At 48.1% G+C, this 16,587-nt stretch overlaps 1 pseudogene; it reads left to right on the forward strand.

Annotated features, from left to right (window-relative positions):
• The first annotated feature begins 8,563 nt into the window (after positions 1–8,563).
• Positions 8,564–8,717, forward strand: LOC146809899 (5.8S ribosomal RNA; annotated as a pseudogene).
• The last annotated feature ends 7,870 nt before the right edge of the window (positions 8,718–16,587 follow it).

The following is a 16,587-nucleotide window of genomic DNA, read 5'->3' on the forward strand; positions in this document are numbered from 1 at the left end:
TTACAAGTGGTTGCAATAGGCAACACTATTTTAAACACAATAATGCATTGAGTTCAATGGAAGTTTCATGTTATTTGCCGCATATTACTTTTAGGATTACTTTTGGAATTCCAGGACTGAATCCTAGATTCAGTCCTGGGTCAGCACATGGAATCAAGTGATAAAAGTCGACTTAATTACTGTGATGATTCTTAGACAATATTTTGCTATTTTAAAAGATGACACTTAGAAAATATTTCATAGAAAACAGTCAATCATTCCCTATGGCAGAAAATTCAAGTTGCAGGTATAGTATGTTCTCGTTACTTTTATAATCCAGAACTGGGTGCCTAGACTCAGTACTGGGACCTTTATCCAAAACAGGTAAGTAATTACGTTTTCAGATATTATACGATTTTTAAAGAATATTTAAAGATTGCAGAAATTGACACAGAAGAAATTTCACAGAAAAACAGTCAATGATTTCCTATGGAAGAAAATTGGGTTACTGGTAAGTACAGTTGTAAGTAGTTTTCAGAGTCAGTGCTGGGCACCAAGATCCAGCACTGGGAGCTCACCTAAGAGCAGGTGACTATTTTCGATTTCGTTACTCGGCTGATTTTGGGTGAATATTTTAAGTTTTGAAAAGTCCACACTTGGAAGAAATTTCAGAAAAAGCCAGTCAATGTTACCCTATGGAGAAAATTGAGTTATCGGTTTAAAGGTAAGTACTCGACTGGCAGAGTTAGGGTTCTGGGCATAGACTCAGGGGTCTCCCAGGGTCAGGTAGGTACAGTTTGTTCACCCTCAGCGGCACAAGGGCGACCGGGTGCAGAGAGAGTTAGGCCCAATGTTATCCCATGAGAGGTAGGGGGGCCTTGGTTGGTGGCTGCTGACTAGCAGGCCACGCGGCTGTGGGAGCTGGGTTCCTTGTCACTTACTCAGGGCAAGTGGAGGGATAGAGATAGGTGTAGAGGTTGCACTGCCAGGGCCACTCGGCGGCTGGGTGCAGGGTGCTTTTGAGCCTTCGGGTGCTCAATTGATTTCAATGGGAAATCTCCGGTTTAGAAAAAGACAGCAAGCTCGGGGACGAGGATTCTTCAGGTGCCACCACCACTTCGAAAAGTAGGTTGGGTAGTTGGAGGATAGGTAGGTACCCCGGCACAGGGGGCCGCGGGGCGCCGGATGCAGGGGTGCCTTTTGTTGTCGGGAAATCTTACCCTCTGTTGATCGCGGTTGGGGGGGCACCTTGTTCTGAGGCTGCAGGCTTCTTCAGTAGTGTCGAGGGAGGTCCTTGGGTGCCGGACTCGGGGTCACAGTCGCCGTGGGGTCGTTCTTGTGGTCTTTGTTCACTCCGGCACAGGCCAGGCTTGGCTGGTGCAGAGTGTGCTGGGTACGCGGTTCCGGGCTGCTGCCAGGGATTAGAAGTAGATTTTGAGTAGAGCCTCTACTCATGGGAGTCCCAGGGGCTTAGAGTCAAAAGGTAGCCAGGTCCTCCGGGGTTTGTGAGGTTGCTGGCCACAAGAGATGCCGGGTTGGAGCAGGAGCAGGTTCGAGGGTCGACAGGCCGGTAGGGCTGGGGCCAAAGCAGTTTGTGTCTTCCTCTTAGCAGCTGCAGGGCAGGTCTTCTTTCTTCTAGTTCTTCTTTGGATTTTGGAATCTGGAATCTGGGGAAGGAAGGTTCAGGGTACCCCTAAATACTAGATTTAGGGGCGTTACAGGTAGGTGAAGGGCAGGGACCAATGGGTCCCTGTCCTGGGGTGGGTACACCCCCTATCCTGCCTCTCTTCTGTGGGAGGGGGGCAGTAGCCTAGTCCTGATTGGGTAGGGCTTCCCATCTTCAAGATGGCGAGAGCCCGGGGATGTGCTTCACCTCGCCTCCCCCACCTGAGGGGTGGGGTTGGCAGGCTGGCACATCCCCTGTCCTTATTTGGGGTTTCCGGCAAAGCTTCCTGCCAGAGTGGGGGGTTGCAGTGGCCTGGGGAAGCTCACAGAGGCGGCATGCCTTTGAAGCTTCCCCCTTCCCATCCTGGGGGAGGAGATTTCCCACCTTGACCAGGATGTGCATTGTTGCAGGCCCAGGAGAACAGGGGCTCTCCTTCCCAGGGGTCCAGCAACATGTCTGCTGTGTGGCAGCCTAGGCAGCCTCAGAACAGACGTGGATTGTGGGTTAGGTTTCAGGGGGCCTCTCTAAGATGCGCTCTGTGGTGCTTGGTACATTAAATCCCACACTGACATCAGTGTGGATTTAATGTGCTGAGCAGTTTGATACCAAACTTCTCAGGCTTCAGTGCTGCCATTATGGTGCTGTGGAGTTCGTGTTTGACAAGCTCCCAGCACCATGTACTCTTAAATGGCAGCACTGCACTTACAGGGCCCAGGAATGGACCTGGGTACCGTAGGGGCACAGGGCTCCTGCCTCTGTGCACACACCACTGGCATAGGGCACCCAGCTAGAGGGGTGGCTGATGTATGCCAGGGCAGTGTAGTTTGTGGGCATGGCACACAGGGATATGTGCCATGTCGACTCTCTGTTTTGTCTTGTACCCAGACACTCAGCCGGCCAGGGCAGTGTGTGGGTGTTAGGGTACAGGGCCTCTAAGGGTGGCACAATGAATGCTGCAGCCCTTAGAGGCCTTCCCTGGTCACAAGGCACTGGGTACCTAGGGTACCATTTACCAGGGGCTGACATGTGGCCAGGGTTTGCCAATTTGGTTTTGAGGTTTTTTTTTAGGGAAGGAACATAGGCCCTAGGCACCTGATTGGCATGAGTCCAGGGCACACTCAGTCAAAGTACATTCAGCATTTCAGCAAAAAGTGGGGGCATACCATGCAAGAAAGATGGCACTTTCTCACAGATATGTCCTGGGATTCGTACACGCTACACTGAACAGATCAGCCTGTGTCTATCCTTCACTGACAGGTGTGGCCGAGGCACTAAACCCCGTTCATGATTGGGTTTTAGATTGCATTTATTTCACATGAACGAGGAGTTTTCAGTAAGTGCAAGCTAGAAGCTCGCGCTGATTATTTCTCTGCCATTGATACACACTGCCTGCCTTTACTACTAATTAGATGGTTAAGTGATGTGCACAGATCCACCCCACTGGAGATGACAGTGCCCCTGGATTAGGGCCGATAAGAGGATCAAACTTGACTATCTAGAGGAAGTAAAACTTGTAACAGCATTTTGTAGGTGAACCTGCAGAAAGATCATTAATTGTGGAGCAGCCTGAGCAACAAATATTTCCAGTAAGAGCCCTCAGCTACCACCAAAATGGAACACAGCCTCCCCTTGTGCACCAGATTTTGGAGTGGTCCATGGCCTGTGAAAGCTAGAGGAAGGACTGGGCATGGGGCAAGCTCCACCACCCCATGAGGACCCGACAAGGATTCTGAGATGGGTGACCCCAGCCCCTCTGGGAGGGGCATAATACTAGAGACAACCCTGCTCAATAGGACTCATGCTCACGCAGAACCCACCTTGGGGGAACCAAATTGCTGTGCCTCCCCAAGCTTGAACCCTCTAAAGGCCCTGCCGCCCGTGTTCCTCCATGCCAGATCCTGGCCCATGCGTGTTTCAAGCGACCAAGGAGTTGCCTGTCTTGGGTAGCTTAGCATCCTGGATGAGAAGAAGTTGGGGCTACAAGGGAACCCTGGCTTCTGTTGGTGGAGATGCTATGCCCCTTGAAGCTAGTGTGAACGGCTTTCAGGTATCGGAGGAGAAGCTGCCTCAGGGACTTTTGAGTTCCTATGCATGTATCCACATGAGGGAAACAGTTGAGTTGATTTGACGACTCTTCTGCCCTTGGTGCCTCCCACCAGGGCAAGGTGGACACCAGCCTACAAGCATGGCTTGGGTAGTCGACTATACTGGGGACTCTCGATGTGCAGGGGTTGAACCTTGGCTCCCCCAGCCCCAGTGGGTGGCAGATCCCTAAAGTGCAGGTAGGGTGACTGTCGTAACAGCGCGATATAAAACACATGAGACAGTAGATTGAATATACTGTGTCTTTTTTTTATTTATATAAACAGTGTGACAGTCAGTCTTGGTTTATTTATCTTTTCTCCTTTTCTTCCTCTTCCTTAGATGTGGGGCAGCCAGGGCCATCGATCGTTAATGTGTGCCTCAAGGGAGAAAAAGAAACAGTTGATAAGGATTGGGACCTTAGATATGTTTCATTATTTAATTATAGGTTCATTAAACCAAGGGGGAATGTTCTTGTGTGGGATACTGCCTTTTATTTACTGTCAACCAGTTAACCCGTCACCACAGATATATGCCAAGTCTTGAGTTTTTGCTACTTGCAGCTACTTCCCTGTGAACAGGAAGAAGTATCACCAAGTAATGCAGGTGTTCTGGTATTGAAGTCACTTCTCTCTCCAAGACCTTCAGTGTTACATTCCCCTAACACCAGCTTTGCTTTGTCTGCAGGGCTGAGAGAGATTGACCAACTCTGTTCCCTCCCCAGCGACTGGCGACCAATCCTGAGGTGCGCTGGATTGGGGTAGGGAGATGAAGCTCTTTGCTTCTAGCTCAACTGTTGACTGGCTCAGACTATTCTCAATGTGCCCCGACTGCGTAATGCAGCCAGGTGGAAAGGCAGATGATAGGCACCAGGGGTTTGCGGCGATGTCAGTTACCCACTTGACATAGCTGCATACCCTTGTTTTAAGACTATTGTCATGGATCAAGGAGTCTAACATGTGTAGGAGTTTGAGGACTTCTTGAAAACCTGTGGTGCAATGAAGGTTAGGGCTGGTGGATGCTACCTGAAGTTGGATCCAGTTATAGCCTCATGGCGCATTCACTATACCCCTCTTGCCCACTCTGTCGAGAATGTGGAGCATGAACGTGTGTAGTAGGACCTGAAAGATGGTGAAGTATGAGTGGGAAGTGCAAAGTCAGAGGAAACTCCACTAGATGTCCATATTGCTCTAATTTGTAGATCAGTTGCCCAACTTGGGTATCGGGGTGAAAAAATATTAAAACCACCTAATAGCTGGTTCCCTCTTAAGTTCCCTTCAGGATAGCACAAGCTTTGAAACTCCAGTTTTATTAAGTAAAGTGAATGATACTGTCTTTTATTTACTGTCAACCAGTTAACCCGTCACCACAGATATATGACAAGTCTTGAGTTTTTGCTATTTGCAGCTACTTCCCTGTCACTTCTCTCTCCAAGATCTTCAATGAAGAATTAGAATCAAAAGAAAAGAATAATGTAGTAAATTACGTGTCTGCTATTCTCCACTGTACTGCTCTGTTGGAATGTTTCATGACATCATAGAATGCCTGAGTGCCTCTCTGGGTGAGATTGTCAGTTGGTCAACTCAGGTTGAGCTGCTGGGAGCTTGCTCCTGGTGGGGCTATATTTGTATCATCTTTCTCCTCCTGTCATCCTGACCACCTATGCTGGAACCAAGCTACTAATAAAGAAGTAACCTACATGTACATATGGACTCTGTATCTTCCTTTACAACAATTTTGGCGACGATCTGAAGAACTGACGCGTGAATTAAGGAGTAAAGACAACTAAGGAATCAAGGAATCAAAAGACAAAGATCTATGGACATTAAGGACTTTCAAAATGTCAATTGAAGCTTAAAGGTAACGCCCTGGTCAGCCCCACCAGTGTCCTGGTCCATCTGGACAGCCTGCAACCTGGGCGTTTGGTCTGCTGTCACCCATCTGTCTGCCGTCACCTGGGAGTTTTCAACAGTCTTTTGTATCTCCAGCTACACCCTCAAGCCCTGTAAGGCTTGCCGAGTTTCTTTGCAGGCGCTGGGTCTTGTCTTCATGCTCCTGACAAAGTCCACGGGGAGTTGCCTGTTTAAGCAAGAGCAAGAACAATTTTCTTGGAGATGTGGTAGTTGTGCGGACAACAGAACAGACAATGCATGGACCTGCAGCTCCTATTCTGGCAGGGGCAAGTACTGCGCTCCTGCCTTTGTGGGCACTGCGCAGACAACAGTATGAAATATGCATTGGTGGGTTGAGGTTTTAGTGGCGCTCAGTTTCCCTTTTATGTTAGCGCAGCATGTACCCTTTTTCTTTGGGGATGTTGTGGGTGTGTCTACTCTTGTGTAGCGTGCCATTAGAAGGTGGGTGTCCTGATTTAGTCGCAGTACATAGAGTGTAGCCATTTCTTTGGGGAGGTTGTGGGGGTAGTCAATGCCTCTAATTTAGTTTTCAGTGTTCCAGGGTGAGTACCCTGCGGTGTACCCTATTTAGGGGAGGTTGTAGTTTTGTTTTCCAGGGTGAGTACCCTGTGGTGCACCTTACTTAGGGATGGTTTTTTTTTTTCCAGGGTTAGTACCGGTGGTGTACCTTTCTAGGTTTATACTAGTTAGGGGAAGTTGTGTTTGTGGGTAGTCAACGCTTCATGTCAGTTCCCAGGGTGAATACCCTGTGGTGTACCCTACCTAGGGGAAGTTGTGTCGTTTTGTAAAGTGTTTAACTCGTAGTATACCCATCTCTTTGGGGAGGTTGTGGGGGTAAACAATGCCTCTAATTTAGTTTTCAGTTTTCTTGGGGGCGTGTACCCTTTGGTGTACCCTATCTAGGGGAGGTTGTTTTGTTTTCATGGGTTGGTACCCTGTCGTGTTCCTTGGTGAAGTTTTTTTGGTTGGTTCCTAACGTTATCTTGGGTCTTCCTTTCATGTGGACACTATGCTCCGGTCGAAGTCTACCTGCGTGGAATCCGTGGCCAAGGGCTTCACGCTTGTACAACTTTGAGTGGGAAGCTTTCCTCTAGTGTTTAGACCTCTTTAAGTGTCAGCATGCCTTCTACCAAGGGACCTTGTGTTCTTTACAGAGCGTTTTCTCTCTGGAGTATCTTTGTTTTTGAGGTCGCACTCTTCTTGTTATCTAGAGTGTATCTAGCCTCTATGGTACCTCTCTATTGGGGATGTTGTTTTCTCCTAAGGGTCTGTGTTTTACACCCACCTTTGTTTAACAGGGTGTCTACCCTGTGGTGTACCCGAGTATGGGGAGGTTGTGGGGGTGACCGCCCTTCTTTGTTGCATTGGTTTTTTCTCATCTAAGCCATGCTTTGTTTTTCCCTAAGGGAGGGGGATGGGGTGTGAGGTAATGTTGTTTGCAATTATAATTTTTGCATCTTAACACATTTCTGTTCATGTCAGTGAAATTCATGATGCCTCATGCAATACACCTGTGGATAGGTGCACCTCATTGTTGCACCTTCTTGCTAAAGATATATTGAGGTATCTTATTTGTCTTTACTTTTACTTCTGCTGTTGTTCCCTAAGGAAGGAGGATGTGTAGTAAATTACTTGTCTGCTATTCACCACTGTACTGCTCTGTTGGAATGTTTCATGACATCATAGAATGCCTGAGTGCCTCTCTGGGTGAGATTGTCAGTTGGTCAACTCAGGCTGAGCTGTTGGGAGCTTGCTCCTGGTGGGGCTATCTTTGTATCATCTTTCTCCTCCTGTCATCCTGACCACCTATGCTGGAACCAAGCTACTAATAAAGAAGTAACCTACATGTACATATGGACTCTGTATCTTCCTTTACAACAAATAACAAGTCCCAGTGTTTCAGTGCCAGTGATAATAGTTTCAGATAGTGCAAGAGAAATGATTTCAATATAACGTTTCCCTGGATTTTACTTTTTAATTCACTACCCTCCTCCAGTCCAAGTCTTTTCTCTCCCGTCTCGCCCCAGGAGATGTGTGCATATCTGGGTTAACCATGCTCCTCCTGGAGTGCGGTGGGGCACTTCATCTTCTCTGTGGTCTCCGTACTTCCTGGCGGAGTCTTATGATGACTCCGAAGTCTGCACTCTGACCGGCACCTGCCTTCCGAAGTATTCTAGGTTCTGACAAGGTATTCTGCACTCCCTCTGTGTTGACATTGGATTTGGGATTGAATCCTGTTTTCTCCGCCTCCGCATCTTTCTCTCTAGTGATCCTCGCGTCCACCTCAGTGTCTTCCTCGCTATTGATCCTCACATCTACCTCGGCATCTTTCTCCCACCCCTTCCGCTTTTTATCGAATTTCGTCTGTCCCACGTGCTCTATTGGCCAATTGTTTTTAAGGGAGTTGCGCCCTGTTTGTATGACCTTAGTTTCCTGGTTCTCATAGGAAAGTAACGCAAGGAATGTCATGTTCTCTGCTGCTTGCCTTCCTGCATTCTGCTGGAAATAAAGAACCGCCAAGGTGAGAGATATCGGTATGTGCCACGGAAAGTCAGTTTCCTCTTCGTGTTCCCTTCAGGATTAGGTATTACCTGACAGTGACACTTCCTCATTACCATGTACCTGGGGGTCTTGTTATATGTGTCCAGGCTGAGGTTTCAAGACTTGTGCAACCCTGTCTGGAAGTGCCAGTGGTGGAGTTGCCTACTTATATTCCCATAGGAGCTGCTTGCTCGCCTGCCTACTGTGAAAACAGGGTGAAGATACTGAGCCAGGTGCCTGGAAACACTCTTTAAATCATGGAGCCTGACTTCTATCGGGGAAGACTGGTGGGATGCTGAACTGTCTACCCTCATGGGTAGCACTGCCTTCCTCCCATGTCTTGTGCAGTAGCTGGTGGGAGAACATTGTGAAAGTTGTCTGTGACTCTTGGCAGTGGATCATTCGACTCTTGCATTGATGAAGAATGTAGCTAGCATCAAGAATTAGTGTCAATTACAGGACACATTGATCATCGACACTTCAAATGCGCCTTGTGTCCCTGAGTTTCTCCCTGGGCTAGGGCTGTGTGTAGGTCGCTTGAACATCAACTGCCCTGGGGCTCTTCCAGGGTATGACAGAGGCTGTCATAGGAGGCTCTTCTCCCTTGGTCCTCCCAAGGTCAGACCCCTGATCACCTGTCAAAGGGGCCTTTCCTGCTCCAACTTGGTGGGGCAGGTGATCACCCGGATGCATTCCCTACATGGCTGTCTGTGGTGCCACATGGCTGTCCATGTGAATCACCAAGGGTTCCCACTTCCTCAGCTGGGGTTGGGAAGGCCCAGTGCCTGCCGACTGCACCCCGGTTTCCACTCTACCCCCTGTGGGCTTCGGCCTCCGATCTGGGAAAGGATGTGTTACAGTAAGCCCCCTGTTTGAAAGAGGGCCCCTCCCCCATGAGACACCCAGGAAATTAGTCCACCTCCCCCATACTACTGCATCTGACTATATGCTCAGATCAGAGGAAGTGACCAGCTGAAGAATATTACTGAGAGGAGGAAAAACAACTAACCAGGATTTTCTCAGTAATGGAGATCAAAGCAGAAAGAGCCCAGCACGAAATCCCCATCCAGTGGCATGTGCGGGAAATGTGGTTACACATATGGGTCGCTCAATGGGGCCCAATTCCTTCTAATTGAGGCTTACACTGCAGAGGGTGTTAGGCTTGTAGCGAACCTTAATGTGCCGGGATTGCATCTTGGTAAACACCACCTAAGGCTAAAGAGCTATAGTCAACAAGTACTTTAAGAGAAAGTTAAAAGTATCTTTGTAGAGAGAGTTCATGGTGGCATTTAGACATCTAGAGATAAATGGCTTGTGTCCATGCAGTCTGCCTGGAAAATTTAACATGGAGGGAAGGTCGGTCGTCCTGGAGACCCAAGAGTGTTACATTCCCCTAACACCAGCTTTGCTTTGTCTGCAGGGCTGAGAGAGATTGACCAACTCTGTTCCCTCCCCAGCGACTGGCGACCAATCCAGAGGTGCGCTGGAGTGGGGAAGGGAGATGAAGCTCTTTGCTTCTAGCTCAACTGTTGACTGGCTCAGACTATGCTCAATGTGCCCCGACTGCGTCATGCAGCCAGGTGGAAAGACAGATGATAGGCACCAGGGGTTTGTGGCGATGTCAGTTACCCACTTGACATAGCTGCAGACCCTTGTTTTAAGACTATTGTCATGGACCAAGGAGTCTAACATGTGTAGGAGTTTGAGGACTTCTTGAAAACCTGTGGTTCAATGAAGGTTAGGGCTGGTGGACGCTACTTGAAGTTGGATCCTGCCATAGCCTCATGGCGCATTCACCATACCCCTCTTGCCCACTCTGTCGAGGATGTGGAGCATGAACGTGTGTGGTAGGACCTGAAAGATGGTGAAGTATGAGTGGGAAGTGTAAAGTCAGAGGAAACTCTGCTAGATGTCCATAGTGCTCCTAATCTGTAGATCAGTTGTCCAACCTGGGTATACAGGTGAAAAAAGAATAAAACCATCTAATAGCTGGTTCCCTCTGAAGTTCCCTTCAGGATAGCACAAGCTTTGAAACTCCAGTTTTATTAAGTAAAGTGAATGAATATAGAGGTCTAGGGTGTCAAACAATCTATTCTCAAACTTTAAATCAGTAAGAAGCCCGGTTCCTTGAGGTGGAGCCAGGCATTGTACCTAATGGGCTGCTTTTAAGAAGCAGAACTGGTTCTGTGGTGAACCTAATGCCAGGTTGAGGCATTTATCAGACCCCTGAAAGGTGTTGGTTGTTATAGAAAGGAAGATACTGGCTAACAGTGGCCATAGAAGTCAGAATCCAATAAGGAGTGATTAGCAACTTGCCTGTAGAATCAACTAGCACTGAAAATAGATTATGCTGGACCTTCAGGCCCTTACCCAGCCATCCCTGGTGCTGAGCGCCACAAGGGCTAAGCTGCAATGAGCAGGAGGGCTGCTGCTGCTCTCAAAGAAGCCCAGGATTCGTCTGGAGCTGCCACAGGTGCCGATCTTGGTGGTAGTAGCAAATATTCAATCAAGAACTTCAAGGGCGAATGTCGAGAAGGGCTTCATGTGAACAGCAGTTAAACAGGGGTCAGTCGGTCCTATGAAATAGACGAGCACCAATTGGAAGGGACATGAGATGCCCTCTCTTGCCACTGGCTGATTGAAAGGGAGTCAGGTTCATATCCACAAATCCAGAGTAGGTGTACTCACAGCATCCAGTGCAGTAATGAATAGGATCCAGGAGAAACAATTCTGAACATGAGCTGGGACAATCCTGTGTCCTGCTGTGTAATTTAGAAGGACTGCTTTGCTGAACACAAAAAGGACTCCCCTGCTGCCTTAAGCCTGCTCTGAGCACCAGAGGTTGGCCCTGCTGGTATAGCCCTTCATTTCTCCGTGAGCCCAGGACTTCCAGGAGTGATTACAAGGCCTAGCTGGCTGGCCTCTTAATCAGAGTCTCAGGGATAGAAAAGGCTCTAATCATAATGAACAAGTACCTGTATCCTGCCTGAGTGAGCCCTAACCCTCCAAGTGGTGCCTCTCTATTCCTGGACCAACCATTGGAAGTGGGACTAAAGGTAACCAGATAGCCCAAATACAAAACTTGAGAGTTTTTACCTAAAAAGTGCTCTGAGAACTGAGAGGAGACTGGAATCTACCTGCTCAGCGATCCGCCCAAGATGCATCGCCAGTCTGACTGACTTTGTGGCAGGTCCCACTGCGTTCTTTTCTGCAGAAGCAAATCATTTTCAGCTGCTCCTCGCAGAAGGGGTATCTGGCTTTGTGTAACCATCATTGGCTACAGCCTGCAGCTTCGTGTCACTGGATATTTTCAACTTCTTTAAAGAGACTAAGTCCAAACATAGAAATCTTCACCTGACTTGGTTGAGAATGGCAACGCCTCATTCCTGGACACCACCAGCTTCCTTGCCCAGCTGAACTCCACCTTCTTAGACATTTTCTTTCAAAATGTCTTTTGAGTCCGAAGGTAAGCGGAGACCAGGTCCAATCCACTTTGTGTATCCGACCCGCGCTCCATCGCAGCTGGTCATAAATTTTGACTTTGCCCTGGTCTCGCGTGACTAGATGTCCATGGTTGGCGCTTTGATCTTTTATGTGGTAATTTACATTTACAACATTTAAAAAATCATTACTCTGGCTCTACTGTTTGGAGTTTTGTCATTTTGGTGTCAAATAATTTATTAAAATGTACTGTCTTTTTCAGGATTTTTCTTTTGTTGTGTTTTTACTTTATTACTCCTTAAGTGGTGCATAAATACTTTACACATTGCCTCTAAGTTAAGCTTAACTGGTTTTATGGTAAGCTACAAGAACACTAAGCACAGGTTAATTTAGTTACTTTTTGTGTTTCACCCTGCCTAATCCAGCATTATCTCACGGTGCCAGGGCACCTGACAACCCTTACTGGGCTTGCAGATGTGCCCTAATTGTTGGTGCAGCTGGGGATATCATTAGTTAGGTACAGGTGATGGTGGCAATCGAGTGAGCATCAGATGTTCGGTCTCGGCTTAGAGTGTGGCTTGATGGGCTTCTGAGGCCCTTCCCCCTCCACTCTGGAGGACCTTGAGGGTTTTGTGGGACTACTTCTCCTGGGCTGATCAACAGTGGTTGTGCACCCGATGTCCTGGTGCTCTCCCTCAAGAGACTCCTCCCCAGATGCCTCTCATCCCCCGTGTGGGGGCTGACACATCATGAGAGGTGGCTGCCGGCGATCATGACAAGGCTGCATTGTTTGTTGCACTGCTAATGGCCTGTTGTGACCAGCACGGGGGGGCTTGATACCTTGAAGCGGCTGGCTGATGCACTGAAATTGTACACCTGACACCCTGGTGTGGCTCCTCAAAAAGCACCTTCCTGATGACTTTAACTCTACCCCTGCAGAGGATGACATACCCGATCGCTGTGGACCGCACTGATTCTATACCATTCGTGGCCACTGTGACCGGCAGGTGGTGGCCCCAGCTATGTGAGGCAGTCGGCCGGTGGGACGCCACACCGGAAAGGCCTGCATTGCTTATGTTGAGTCAGTTACTGCAGGTGCCGGAGCAGAGCCTTACGGCATTGGCGGGGCTGCTGCTTCGCTGGACTGGTGAGATGTGCTGCAGACAGGCCCCCAATGACATGAGCAGATCTCGGGTGCATTTGCCTGCATTACCTATCTGCCACATACGTGGGCCTGATGATGGGATCAAAGCCGGACTGCTGCGGCCAGCGGCTGCACCCCACCCCTACTGCTGAGGAGGGAAACTTTGCGGTCCTCCACCGGACCTGGCGCCCGCCTTCTTGACTGGGCCTGCTGCTCCATCCGGTGGTGAGCACTTCATCTGTGAGGTGAGAGGAGGTGGGCCATGCACCTGGAGGACTGCGGGAGGGCCGCCTGTGGAGATTCTACATTGGACAGCATCTTTGAGGCCCTCTGGTAGCGGGATGACCTGATCAATGCAGGGGAGTACCTTGAGGGCGGTTGGTGTCCCTGTCTGCCAGAGCTGCTGGTTGCGGGCTTTGGTAGCCTTACCCGCCCCATTCCACCTGACGTAGGTCTGCTTGTGTGCCCCAGCAACTCTTACTCAACCTTGGGGTGAGGTGGGCCTTGAATAGACGGTGAAAGATCAGAGCACCCCGACAATGCACAAACAGTTGCCTCTACACAGAGGCTATTTATGGGAGTGATGCAAGGGGCCTGGATGCTCCAACACCACACCTGCTGGGCCCCTGTGTCAAACCCAGGAGGTCCCATTGTTTATGATCCCTGGGCCACCAGCGAGTGTGCTCTGCAGACAAAGACGCCCAACCTTCTCCTCTGGTGATGCGCCATGGGGAAGCTAGAAGCTCACCAATCCAAGCTAGTGTTGGAAGGAAAGAATCAAACGCATAATATGGACCAGGGTAGGGGTTCTGCTCCCCCCCAAGAGGCATCCCAAACCACAAACGTGCAGTATCTGGATATCAAGGAGGTGCTGGTGGACATAAAGGCCAGTCTTCACACCATTGATGCCAAGATAGACCTGTTAACCACTCTCATCAACCGTATCAAGGAGAAGGTGGACAAGCATGATGACCGCCTCGACACCGGGAGACCCGCACCTCCGATGTGGAGAACAGGCAGGCCGCTTCAGGGGAGCATCTCCTCTGCATGGATAAAATTCTTTAAGTAATCAAACTGAAAAATGAAGACCATGCTGCGGTTGCTGTTCGCCGATGCTCTGTCAGTGGTCTTCATTGTGTAGAGAGCCCATTATTACCTCAGTCCCCACCCTTCCCCGGGGTTGCCGGTGTAACCAATCATCGCACGATTGCTCAACTACAGAGATCATGATACAGTCTTGAGGCTTGCATAAGATCGTTGCACTGTCCAATATTAAGAGAATGATCTTTTCTTCTACCCCAACATCACGCTCGCAGCATGAATTTCTTCATGCAAAACGCCTGCTCCAAAAAGTGGAAAAACCTTACACATAATTACATCTGGCCAAGCAACAAATTCAATCCGATGGTAAACCTCATCACTTCATGCACCTCAAGGCAGTGCTGAAGTTCTCCTGCCACTTAACCAACTCTAAAGCTGGCCCCCAAGCTGGTCCCGCATCCCAGGGTGATAATTATCTGTACAACAATGACTGAGAGTCTCACGTGCCAGCACATGTCAACACTGCTCCCCTGATGCTGCTCTGCTCCTGGCTACAGCCCCCTCAGGTTCCCTGTTACCTTTCATGTTAGCAAGCCTCACTATTCTACTGCTGCTAGAGTGGCTATGAAGTTCCCCCAAGTGGGTTCCGCCACATATTACGTTGGCCAACTGAGTGATGCTGAGAGACTAGCCTCTTGGGGTGCTACCCAGGCGCCCTGTACCATCCGACCCTTGTCCTTTTGGCTTGCATATTTGGGCCCTGCTGCTACAGTCTATGTATGCTATTACTTAATACAACTCAGCCTCAGGTATATGCAGTGCGTTGGATTCTTGGCTTTTTCTTGTTGGCTCCCTCCCCTCCTGGTACTCTGTGAGACACTGCACCATCACATTGTCCCCACGGTTATGCACGCAGCGCTCTTGACACATTCATCATAGTGGATACCCCATTCTTAGACATGAAATTGCCGCCGTACAATCCCTGACTTGGAACATTTGCAGCCTAAACGTTAAGCGAAAGGCTAGGCTAGATCACACTTACGACACTGGCAGAAGGTACAAATATTTAGGGTAAGAAAATGCCATCTTTCTAAGCACTGCATTTTCTGATATGTGACTTAAAATCTGACTTTACCAATAAAGATGGGTTTAAATTCCAATTCATTTGAGTGTAAATAGCATATCTCTATCTGCTTCCAATCCAAGTTTATCACTTTTTAAATCTAATAAGGTATGCCACTGTTACTCACTCAGAGAGATAGTCCTTACAAGAGTGAAAAATGTCTTTAGCCATTTTTTACTGCCAGGACATGTAGAATTTAAGTACATATGTCCTACTTTTTAAATACAATGCACCCTGCCCAATGAGCCTTTAGGGCTAGCTTGGTGGTGACTTATATGCATAGGCCTTGGAAAAGGTTTATTTCGACAGAGACAGGGCTGAGATATGTTTTAAAAGGCTAATTTAGTGAGTGTCACAAGGCACAAATATTTAGGACAGGTGATTATTCTTTTCCGGTCTTGAGATGGTATTGGACAGAAGTAAGAATGCTAAGCAAAGAGGGAAATGATCGCTAAGGGGGTTATCAGACACGTAGAAAGAGTGGAGAGTATGTGCGTGGCTATTGGAGACTAAAACATAATCAATGGTGGAGCAGAGACACCTTCCATTGAATGTGTGGGGCATTTGGGCGGGAATTGGGCACATTTCATCAGCGAATCCCAGGTCAAGGGTGAAAATGAGCTCATTGAATTGTTGCCCCAAAACTGAATGACAAAAATGGGATATGCATGCCCCTTCATCGATTAACGCTTCACATAGTTTGTCCCCAGCATTCGCACATAAAGTACAATTAAAATCACCGGCCAGAATCAGCATTAAATCTTTACTATTACCTACATTTTTTTAACGTTTTTAACAGGTTATACATCACAGCCTTCATATTATCAAAGGGAATATTATTATATAGATTAATAACTACAATTGAGTGCTTAGAGTCTAGGTCTAGTTTAACTAGTTGGAAAAACTCATCATGTGCATACAGTATTATCTTTTTAAAGTTAATAGTGCACGATATGTACATACAGAGACCACTCCTGGTCCTACCACTCAAGCTACTAACTGCTGGGGTATGATAGGTCCTATAGCCGTTCGTATGGACATGGTCCTTGCTCTAGGTCTCCTTGAAACACAGGATCTCAAACTGGTTAATCAATTCTCCCCAGATTGGATTATTTAACTTAGAAGATATGCCAGCAATGTTCCAACTTTGCAAAGGTCAGATTTACTTCCTGCTGACGGTATCACTACATCTGTCCTGGTTGCAACCTCATTGATGTTATTAGAGGATGGAGAATTAACTACAGGGTCAGGAGAATCATAAAGTAATCTAATATTCCCTTCTAGCTCTTCTTGAGGCGCTAAACTATCACAAGGCATGGGACTACTGGGGAGCTAACCAATTAAATCCTCACTATGAGGGCTAAAAAATTGCCCCACCCTAAACCGTTCCATTGCAGAGGTTACAGGGGCTTGGATTCCCGTATACAGTCAATCTATATCCTCCAGTGAACGCAGAGCATCAAAGCGATTAAAAACTGGGATTGGGAATCTGGGATCCCTGAAACTCCTCGCATGGCCTCCCACAGGAATAGTACCTCAAAGTTTATAGGGATTTGGTGGTTTATAAAAATAGCCCAATGGTAGGATGTGTATGTCGCTAGAGTTAGGGGTCCCTAGGTTACTTCTCTCCAGGATAGTGCGCACCAAAAGAGGTGAA

This window comes from Triturus cristatus, chromosome 7 (assembly GCF_964204655.1).
Source record: "Triturus cristatus chromosome 7, aTriCri1.1, whole genome shotgun sequence".
In the NCBI taxonomy this organism is placed as follows: Eukaryota; Metazoa; Chordata; class Amphibia; order Caudata; family Salamandridae; genus Triturus; species Triturus cristatus.